Source organism: Hydractinia symbiolongicarpus, chromosome 2, assembly GCF_029227915.1.
Source record: "Hydractinia symbiolongicarpus strain clone_291-10 chromosome 2, HSymV2.1, whole genome shotgun sequence".
In the NCBI taxonomy this organism is placed as follows: Eukaryota; Metazoa; Cnidaria; class Hydrozoa; order Anthoathecata; family Hydractiniidae; genus Hydractinia; species Hydractinia symbiolongicarpus.
In genome coordinates this window covers 32,237,756-32,249,785 of record NC_079876.1, presented here as the reverse complement: position 1 = coordinate 32,249,785, position 12,030 = coordinate 32,237,756, and the positions used below count along the sequence as shown (strand labels likewise).

The following is a 12,030-nucleotide window of genomic DNA, read 5'->3' as shown; positions in this document are numbered from 1 at the left end:
AATAAAACCTCGATGATTTAACCCTAAAACTTCACAGGTTGAGTATTTCATTGTGCCTTGTGTTCAAAATTTTCTCCTTCTTAGAACGTTATTCACACAAAATCCTCACTTGTTTAAGAAATTCCCAAACGGCTTAACATCAAACATACACTTGCGTCTGGGGCATTTCTTTTTTACGGCCATCTTTTTTGCCCCAAAGGAATATGGTAGCGGTTGTTGTCCCCTACCAAACGTATAATCTCCATTCGCAAACAAGTACAATCTCCTCTCCAAGGCAAATTTAGGCATTCTAACGTGAAAAAATGACAACAGAAATCCTTTTATAGCACTTATGCGGTGTATTGGTGTAAACAACCACAATAATAACCAATACTGCGTAACCACACTACAAATTTACAACATTATAAAACACAGGGACTATAGTATTAGCACTAACTGAAAGCTTGGCTTCATATTTATCATCAGCAGCTAAAAGACAAGCTGAGCAAACATTTTCTATTATGGAGCTCATAGACGACTTTATACGTTTCTAATTAATCCACAAGAGACAAACTAAAGCCTACCTAAACTTCCGAGAACAGAAGCAACTACAAATAACTTTTGATGCCTAAAGACCCAAAACATAGTGCCACCTAGCTAGCCATACAAACACAGATACATAAATTCCAAAAAGATATTATTAAATCAAACACTCAAACAGCCTTTTGTGGCTTTCAAAAGCATAAGAAGAACTGCTACACATCATATAGACACATATTTTCAGCCAAAAGCCAAGAAAAATTCAACAAATGGACAAAATTTTGCACTGCTTCAACTATTGCATCTTTTCGCTTTTGACCGGTTATTTTGTTTTCTTCGAATTTAGGACGAACCAATGATAAATGCGTATTCCAAATTTACAATGCAATTTCCAATTCTATTCATATAAATTATAATTTCTATTTATACGCTATGAAAGGACCTATTCATAAATTTGGAATAAATTGGAATATGCAACAAAAAGAAAACAATAGGTTTTTGGTTATTTTCAAATGTATGAATCCCCAGACTAACCCGCACCAACTTTAAGGAAGGAAGGGGCATAAAAGACTGGAGAAAAGGGGGGAAAGAGAAAGGAAAAAGAAAAGGCGTGATGGTGTGTTAGTAAAGGCATATGTTACCCGTTTTACATAAGAAATTACATGAACTTATTTTGTTCCTTTTGTGTCCGCTTTACACCGCTGCTCTAACCAAATGTTATAGGAAGGTGCATCAGGTTCATACGAACAGTATCGTTCCCCTTTATATTGTCCGTGGCCTTCCTTTATTGGTTGATTGCATTTGCCGAAGGTGTACTCTTTTTCTGGCTTCTTCTTTTTCACAGATGTTGTAGGCTGATGGTATGACAACATGTTGGGCATTTGTAGGTGCGGAATTTGCATCGGTAGTTGGGAAAAAAGATTGTAGAAATGTGGTGGAATGTATGGTTGGCAAAAAGAACTTGGCGCAAGGCATGACATCGGCGCAATAAATTGCGGCTGTAATGTCGGCGGTCTTTGCAGCACCTTTGGTTTAGATGCTCTTTTTCTAGGTGTTTTTTTGGGTGCTGGTGTTGTAGCAGCTGACGCTTTATCTGTTTCATTACAAAGTCAGGTGTTGGGATGGCTCCATCTCGATTTAAGAATTTTAGCCTGGCCATATTGGAGCGATTTTCAGGATCTTTGTAATTAATCACGTCAATGTTGCCTCGTGAGTTGGATTGAGCAGCATGAGGTGGAAGAGCATCTGTAGCTGTTTTCTTGCCGTTGGATAGGTGGACAACCTGAAGAAGAGTTAAAATTTCTTCCCTTCTTGTTTGATTTTTAAACCACAATCGCGAGGTGGTTTCGTTTATGGTGTAAAATGTCAAACCAGTCTCCTCCAGCAAAGAACTGTTAAAAAGGCGAGCACGGATGTTGTTGTACTCGCCAATGATCCTCTTCAAGCGGGAATCGTATTTCCTTGGATGCACAGAGCTTCGACGATCCTGTTTTTTGATGGCAATAAAGCAGAAAAGGTGCCGGACTAAAAGCATCTTTTTATCGCCACGATCCCTACGGGAACTTCCCGTTTGCGTGAAGAAAACCGGCCTCTCGACTGCCTTTTCATCATGGTTTTTGTATACCAACGGTTTTTTGTCGTATGCCTCAAGATCGTCGTAAAGGGCTTTATTTAAACTTGACTTTAAAAAAGGAAAAGAAGCTGACAGTATTAAAGCAAAAAATTTTATAAAGTACCCCATACAATATGTGCGATTGCGATGTGCACAGGATGGTAGGAGATGAAACGCGTGCCTTGTCATACTGATCCACAACTCTATCTGCCATATTTGCGCCATATTCGTTACCTACATTCGTTACCTAACTGGCTGAACTTTTTGCTTCGCCAGATAGCTTCTTAAGGATGTTTTTCCTGAAGTCTGTTTCAGGACGACGCCAAGTACAGAGGTAATGACTGTCTTCACATTCTAGACTGGAGGTTGCCAGAAGCCATTTTGACTGTGGTAGCACGACAAAGGAATCAGCAACAGCGTAGGAAGAAATTTGATTTTCATAAAAAGACAACCTCTTTTGGTGTTGTTGGCAATCAAAGAAATATTCCATGTTCTTTTTTTATCCATGACTCACTGTGCAGTTTGACTAGAGTGTTGTGCAACGCTGTTGGGCTATTACCTAACGTTCTTGACTTGAGTAGGGATAAAACATTTGAATCTCAAGCATATGTATACCGTAAGAAGCTGATTTAAAATATGATTATCCCAAGCCAGAACAGTGAATCTGCAAGGGCAAATTAGGTACTCAGTTGCTAAGTAGTAATAGTCAGCAACATCTGATATTAGAGATTTAAGCGAATTTTGTTGTAAATCCCGTTTGATTTTAAACTTCTGTTGCAGGATTCTTTACAACTATACATAACATTCAAATATTCAAATACAAAAAAAAATAGGTACGTTGTTTATGTCTTAAAATCTAGATTTTATACTCAGATACTTGTGAAAGTGTTGCTCAAACTTTGTTAGAAATCTGCATGCTTAATGACGCTGAGCATTCTTTTAATTCAGAGGTTGATTGACAGAAATGAACTGATGGTGAATCCTAATTAAACATTTCATTAAGTCACGAGGTAATGGTATTTTATTTAAAAATGTTACAAACTTCTAAAAAGACAAGTTTAATATGTGCTTAATAATGTGTTTAACTATTACATACTTATATATATTAAAATTTAATTGCTACCTCTTTTGCAGTTGAAATTGTTCCCCAATTGTAGTTGTACAAGGGCCAACTGTAGAAATTGGTGTGCGTAACAAAGATGAAATCTTTTTTGGTTTAAACTTTGGACAATACAATAAATTGATTTTGAATCCTAAGTAGAAACTTAAAGGATTAAGAATACTATCAAAAAAATCAAAAGACTAAGAAAACAACAATTAGATTTCAAGGTTAAATATGGCCTGCATGGGACTCAAACCCACAACCTCTCACTGAAAATAAGTGATTGTTCTTCCAATTGAGCTAACAATCTTATAAGATGAAACTTTATGCTGTTGTCATAATAAACTTTAAATTTTAAGTTAATATATTATAAATGATAATTTAGGAACTTACCCTGAACTTCTCAGGAGATATTTGTTTTGCGTAATTAAATTGTTTCCGAACAACCACAGAGGAAGAATATACAATAGATGTCGATGTTCTTAGCACAAATGTTGATACATTCTCTTCAGTACTTGACGACAATACAAAACCTTAAACAATTAGTATCAAAAATGTCAATTTATTAATTATATATAATGTCAATCCATACACAAAAACGTTTAGTTAAATGTACACATAAATCCCTAGCCCTTCTTGTTAAAGTTAGTAGGAGTTTGTTTATCAAACACACGCATGCGTATACATATACAGATAAACTTCTCAGTAAATGCGTTATTCAAGATATATAAAAGTTTCATCTCCTGAAAAAAGGAAGTTTAACTGTCTTTTTGGCAGTAACTTTGGAGGAATAAAACCTCGATGATTTAACCCTAAAACTTCACAGGTTGAGTATTTCATTGTGCCTTGTGTTCAAAATTTTCTCCTTCTTAGAACGTTATTCACACAAAATCCTCACTTGTTTAAGAAATTCCCAAACGGCTTAACATCAAACATACACTTGCGTCTGGGGCATTTCTTTTTTACGGCCATCTTTTTTGCCCCAAAGGAATATGGTAGCGGTTGTTGTCCCCTACCAAACGTATAATCTCCATTCGCAAACAAGTACAATCTCCTCTCCAAGGCAAATTTAGGCATTCTAACGTGAAAAAATGACAACAGAAATCCTTTTATAGCACTTATGCGGTGTATTGGTGTAAACAACCACAATAATAACCAATACTGCGTAACCACACTACAAATTTACAACATTATAAAACACAGGGACTATAGTATTAGCACTAACTGAAAGCTTGGCTTCATATTTATCATCAGCAGCTAAAAGACAAGCTGAGCAAACATTTTCTATTATGGAGCTCATAGACGACTTTATACGTTTCTAATTAATCCACAAGAGACAAACTAAAGCCTACCTAAACTTCCGAGAACAGAAGCAACTACAAATAACTTTTGATGCCTAAAGACCCAAAACATAGTGCCACCTAGCTAGCCATACAAACACAGATACATAAATTCCAAAAAGATATTATTAAATCAAACACTCAAACAGCCTTTTGTGGCTTTCAAAAGCATAAGAAGAACTGCTACACATCATATAGACACATATTTTCAGCCAAAAGCCAAGAAAAATTCAACAAATGGACAAAATTTTGCACTGCTTCAACTATTGCATCTTTTCGCTTTTGACCGGTTATTTTGTTTTCTTCGAATTTAGGACGAACCAATGATAAATGCGTATTCCAAATTTACAATGCAATTTCCAATTCTATTCATATAAATTATAATTTCTATTTATACGCTATGAAAGGACCTATTCATAAATTTGGAATAAATTGGAATATGCAACAAAAAGAAAACAATAGGTTTTTGGTTATTTTCAAATGTATGAATCCCCAGACTAACCCGCACCAACTGTAAGGAAGGAAAGGGCATAAAAACTGGAGAAAAGGGGGAAATCGCAAAAAAGGACGAACGAAAAGAATATCAGGTGCTTTTGTTCCTACCCTGCATTAATTAACTAACAGTAACATTAACCCTGCAATCTCTTTCGTACGTGATCTGTCTTTTTTAGCCCACAACATTAACATTGTTTTTTTTTATTTCAAACAAAATTATCTTATTTCTTTCTACAAGAATGTTATATTGAAAAAGCAGGCGCGAATCAGCTGGTAGTCTTCAAACATGGTTCGCCAATGTGATCGACATATGTTATTTCCATTACTTATAGTTGTACTTCAGCTAGTGAATTTTCTGCATTCTAACTGTTAGACTTTTCTCTAACGCTGCATATTTCCTTGTCTTCATCCATCCTGCAAGACCTTCTAATAAATATGCTTGAAAGTTGACAGCATTGGCACTTTAGGTATAAAATGTGTCAAAAGACAATGAAATGATTCCACTGAAGTTCTACCTTCTGCACAGCGAAACACCGTAACATCCTGTTTGCCCTAATGGTACGCACTGGAGAATACAGAGACACATTAGGATCTTGTAGACAAGTCAATTTTTTGGCATTCAAACATTGTTACCATTGATGATTACTCTAATTCAAAGAGAGGCACTCCCAGCGTTTTGGTGCAGCCAGTGTACAATAAAAATAACTTTTCTAAGGCCTTTATTGTAACGTCATTAGATCTTTTTCGTCTACGACAATGCTTCGGCAGCTCATTGCTTGAGCAACGACATCATTTGTTAGAGACTTTTCTCCTTTAGCTTGAAGTTCTTCTTTCTTTACTGCCAAAAGTTCTTGGTAATCTTGCTTGTCCCATTCAAAAATAGCAGCAGAGAGTTTCTATGAATGGACCATACAACGAATGTTCTTCAGACAAATATCCAAAGGCAATCCCTTTTATAAAATGCCATATGTCAAGTTCTTTCGTGATGGAAAAAGCCTTTTATATCCTCACTATAACAATTACAGTCAACATAAGTAACATATGGTGGTGCAACATTGGCACCTGCATATCACTTTGTGAGACCTTGTGCCATTGTCTGTAGGCTTTTATTTGACTCTGAAGACGTGACGACGCATTTCAGAATAGCACCATGTTAATTCCCAACGTTGGTTACCCATTTTGCACTGTTTCTTGCCATACTGGACAATTATCTTAAAACCTTTTTCATGGAGTCCATCTTTAGCACTTCGGCAAAAACACTAGTAACTTCTGCTTAGCATATATAAAGCCCTGTCTAAGCATCTCTTGCATATGCTGCAATAAACTATTGTGCTCTTGATACAAGGCAGAAATCTTCAGCTTCTTCATACCCACATGACATGGCAACACTGGTCGTAAGTGAAGTAATTCTTTTGTGGTTTTGACAATGAGCAAGGTATTCCATATGCTGTTTAATCCATTCTTCATTATGCATTTCCAAAATGGTATTCTTTAGGGCATGAGTACTGTTACCCAATGTCTTTGACCTCATCTGTGATGTGATTGCGTTATCACAAGCGTAGTGGTAGGTCAAAACAGCAGGGAGTTTAACTTTTAAGTTATGGGGCAACTGCTCCAAAGACCTGGTGTCCAAAAGAAACAAGTGTTTTCCCACAAATGCATCCAATTGCTTCTGTTGACAAGTAATAATGTCCTTCACATCCAGAACAAGACGAATTTTGGTTGGACATTTCAGGTCAAATCAATACATCATCCTTGGCATGCACAGTAAAATACTATACGCAGGAGATAAATTTCTGGAGTTGGCTTAGTTGTACCGGTTTTTCTAATAGCCTGTGGATAATTCCAAAGCTCCATTGGTTTCTGGAACCGATCAGAAGTCTCCATGCTATTTGGAAAGACTTGCTCGTCAATCCATAGGGAAAATGTTACATTAAGCATCCTCATTTTATAAACAATGTGAGGATGCTCAATCTAGCCAATTTATAAGCACACATAAAAAAACAGCACTTTAAACCATCATAAATATGTAAGAGTGTAGAAACAGATATAGAAATAGCAATACATACTGTACGTCAGTATAAAAATCAGAATATTTCCACAGTCCACAGTAGTTGTTAATAAATAGTTAATAGTACATTATTGGGCAATATTAAATAAAAATATAGATGATAAGAATAGAAATAAGAATATGCTCACAGTATCTCTATTAGGTTTCTTCTCAAATGTTCCTTGTGATGGGCTTTCTAAACTTTAGATCTTCTTTCTGGGGGTGGTTTTAGATGGTGATATTGTTGTCTATAAATTTATTTTGAACATTTAAAATTGAAAATACCAATAGATAAACTAAATTAAAAACATATTCACTTACAGTATTTTTTGCAGGCTCTTTTGTACGAATCGGCAAGTGCACAACCGATGACAACGACACTGATGTTGTCTATAAAACTATAAATTATCAGGAATTATGGTTGGACATACGCATAGAAATAAAATTAAGAACATACACCACTAACAGCAATTCTTGGAGGCACTTCTGAATAACTTGTGATGCTGTCTATAAAATTGTACAAATATGTGACTTTCCAGGGGAATTTGATAACAAGCATTTAGCGTTAATCAGCATTTAAAGCGTTAATATTAACGCTTTAGCGCTAACATTTAACGTTATAACGTTAATAACACTAATATAATTTTGTTGCGATGATAACGCTAAGACAATAATAAAATTTAGCGTTAAAATAACGCTATTAACGTTAAAAAGCATGCCATTTTGATTTTTTGTGTGCCGACAACATTAACAACAAAGCCGAGACCTTTCTTTCACGATTTAGAGAACGCATGGTTGGCTTCTCAGTTCCAGGGTTACTTCCAGCTATCTCTTTTAATCTATGGAATTGAAATGGTAGGGAATAATATTTATTCAAATTTTTGTAACCTAATACTAAGTCACGACGTTGCCCTATTACTTTTAAAAAAATTCTAAAGTTTCAGAGTATGTAGGCAGAATATAATTAGACAAAAAACGAATCATAAATTTAGTTTTACAACGATTTTTCCTAAATGTTTGGCTACATCACAACATGGTCACACATAATTTACTAGTTCAGTTGGTGCTCCAAAATTTATTTCACTTTAGAAAGAAAGCTCTATCAAATTTTGAGATAATCCATTCTGCACAATATGCTTTAGTTTCTTCTAAAAAAATATGTATTTGCTGTTTAGTAGCAAACAGATATTTCGGATGTAGTCGACGTGGAAGATGAAGGAAATTCAGAAAGTAAGAGTGAGGAAGGAAGAGGGATTTCTGGTTGGCATAAAGTTGATGTTCTGGCTCGTGCTTTGCTGGCACTAAATGGCTTCAGTGTCAGTGCTACAAACGTTAAAGCCCTTTACGACGATCTTGAGGCATACGACAAAAAACCGTTGGTATACAAAAAACATGATGAAAAGGCAGTCGAGAGGCCGGTTTTCTTCACGCAAACGGGAAGTTCACGTAGGGATCGTGGCGATAAAAAGATGCTTTTAGTCCGGCACCTTTTCTGCTTTATTGCCATCAAAAAACAGGATCGATTTTTTTTTTGATTTTTGATTTTCTCTTTATTTAACGTCGATAGATACAATAGTATTTAAATAACTAATTTAAATCGACAACAAAACGTAAAACAAGGCAAACAGCGAAATAAGTAAAGTTAAAATATGTATGGTATATCCATGCATATTTTACAGGTGCAAACATCACCTTCCCAAAATTTTATTGAGCTACGGAAGGCTTCGAGAGAAGGAGCATTCTTTGTAGCGTCAGGCACAGATATCCATAGCTTCCCTGCAATATTTGATAAAGTATTTAAGCCATAGTACGTTGTCCGACAAGTTGGTCGCCTGATTAAATTAAAGCAACGAAGGTTGTACTTGTTTTCCCTAACAGAAAATATCTCGTTCATATATAGAGGTGACAATCCATTTAAAAATTTGTAAACCTCTTTCATTAAATTCGTCGAAGCTCTGTGCATCCAAGGAAATACGATTCCCGCTGGAAGAGGATCATTGGCGAGTACAACAACATCCGTGCTCGCCTTTTTAACAGTTCTTTGCTGGAGGAGACTGGTTTGACATTTTACACCATAACGAAACCACCTCGCGATTGTGGTTTAAAAATCAAACAAGAAGGGAAGAAATTTTAACTCTTCTTCAGGTTGTCCACCTATCCAACGGCAAGAAAACAGCTACAGATGCTCTTCCACCTCATGCTGCTCAATCCAACTCACGAGGCAACATTGACGTGGTTAATTACAAAGATCCTGAAAATCGCTCCGATATGGCCAGGCTAAAATTCTTAAATCGAGATGGAGCCATCCCAACACCTGACTTTGTAATGAAACAGATGAAGCGTCAGCTGCTACAACACCAGCACCCAAAAAAACACCTAGAAAAAGAGCATCTAAACCAAAGGTGCTGCAAAGACCGCCGACATTACAGCCGCAATTTATTGCGCCGATGTCATGCCTTGCGCCAAGTTCTTTTTGCCAACCATACATTCCACCACATTTCTACAATCGTTTTCCCAACTACCGATGCAAATTCCGCACCTACAAATGCCCAACATGTTGTCATACCATCAGCCTACAACATCTGTGAAAAAGAAGAAGCCAGAAAAAGAGTACACCTTCCGCAAATGCAATCAACCAATAAAGGAAGGCCACGGACAATATAAAGGGGAACGATACTGTTCGTATGAACCTGATGCACCTTCCTATAACATTTGGTTAGAGCAGCGGCGTAAAGCGGACACAAAAGGAACAAAATAAGTTCATGTAATTTCTTATGTAAAACGGGTAACATATGCCCTTACTAACACACCATTACGCCTTTTCTTTTTCCTTTCTCTTTCCCCCTCTTTTCCCCCTTTTCTCCAGTCTTTTATGCCCCTTCCTTCCTTACAGTTGGCCAGCGCGGTTTCAGGTGGTGAATGCAGCATTTTTTCGTATCCACGACTCGCTGTGGAGTTCTACAAGAGTGTTGTGTAACGCTGTTGGTCCATTACCCAACGTTCTTGACTTCAGCAGTGATATGACCTTGAAGTCACAGGCAGCACTTAAAATCGAATGCAAACATGCGTCGTGACATCCATAGGTATATATCCTACGCAGGAAATACGACTCTGGTTTGGGTTTAAATGCAAATAAAAAGTTAACGGTTTGTGGATAGTTCCAAAGCCTAACGGGAGTTGCGAGCGTTCCTGTTCCGCAGAAAAAATGTTTGGCGACCCAATGGAGATCTGCAGGAGCCATATTTTGATTCCAATATCGTGGAAGTCTGTCAGTAACATCAGATGGAGGCTGCATACAATGAAAACGCATTTAAACATATTTAAAATTGCTGCCAATGTCTCATAAAAGGAATAGGAATAACAAAAAAATCCTCATCGATAATGTCATACAAACTTACCAAGATAGTATCAGATGAAACATGTGAAGAATTGGGTGCTATAGCGATAGTTGTGCTACTTTTTAACGATTTAGACAAACCCTACATGGTTATGGAATAGAAATTAGATTTAAGGAATGTATGGATTACAATATATATTATTATTATTATTATTATTATTATTATTATTATTATTATTATTATTATTATTATTATTATTATTATTATTATTATTATTATTATTATTATTATTATTATTATTATTATTATTATTATAATATGAATAATCGGATAGATTTGCATCATTTTTCTTTGATACCGTAGGATTTCATATACTTATTAGAAATGTTTTTTTGTCAGTATTTGAACAAGATTAGGATAAATACCGATTATTCGAATAAAAATCTCTTTTATTTGAAGCTGCTTTATTTGGTTTTTGGTGTGTTTTCCTTTTTGGTAATAATTGATAATAATTGATAATAATTGATAATAATTTTCCAAATTGTTATCAATTATTTGTCAACTTATGAGCGACTCGCCCAACGGCAACCGGCCTCATAATGGTTGACAACTTCATAATAATTGACAATTTCGTAATAACTGTTGACTCGACCACGGATTTGTATTGATACTATATCAAATAAAAGGTATTGGTGCCAACCAATATAGCGAGTAGTTAAGGTTAAAAATTAGAGGCGTACAGGTGAAATTATTGCCACTTTGTTATTGGTATACTAAAGTGGCACCACAGCTATGTCCCCAGGACCATCCCATTACTAATAATTGAAAAAGAGCCCTCGGGACGAGGTTAATGGTACCAAAGTTAGCCCCTTCCAATCGCGTTCCTAACGCCTGTTTTTTCTTTATTTATATCAGGATGGGAAAAAGTTCGTATCGCCGTCCCGATGTCAGAAAATATACAAGTTGCTTTCGGGACGAGGTTGAGCAACTTCTAAAGTTACTACCGTGTAATCAGATTTACCATATGAAAACTGATTTTTAATTATTACCCATGATTTAATCCGGAGTTCAGGCGGTATATTTTGAAAAGCATTAAGTAAAAAAGAAGATGCCGGCGGCTTTCGCAGACACCCGGCGATATTCGTTTTATTCCTAAGAAACCTGCCGGCGACAGGGTATTACTTTCAAAGAGAATTAGTTATGCTTTGGTTAATCGTTTTCTTCTTTTAGGCGCCCCACACTTGATTAAGCGCCTCCTCTTTCAATAATCTTCTAATAAACTTCCCCCTTCAGAGTGCTTTTTTTCGAAACGGAAGTTTCACCGATAAGATAAATACCTATACTATATGAAGTATGGGAAGAAGATATGATCGACGTTGAACGATCTTAATATAATTGGCGATGACGATATTGATAATGATGTAGATATTATGTGAAAATATATGTATTCCATCGGCAAAAGAAAAGAAAAAAATACAAACATTTATTGAGCGCCTTCTTTTATAAACGCCCCCTTCTAATACGACCCCTATATAAATCAAAAATTTATTAAAAACCCCAGGTGTTTATTCGAA

General features: G+C 36.0%; 1 long non-coding RNA gene across 1 annotated transcript; it reads left to right on the top strand.

The window, feature by feature from the left end:
* The first annotated feature begins 1,710 nt into the window (after positions 1–1,710).
* On the top strand, positions 1,711–10,368 carry LOC130630688 (uncharacterized). Its single transcript, XR_008982098.1, has 2 exons — positions 1,711–1,832; positions 9,264–10,368. It is a non-coding gene; the product is annotated as an uncharacterized LOC130630688 (long non-coding RNA).
* The last annotated feature ends 1,662 nt before the right edge of the window (positions 10,369–12,030 follow it).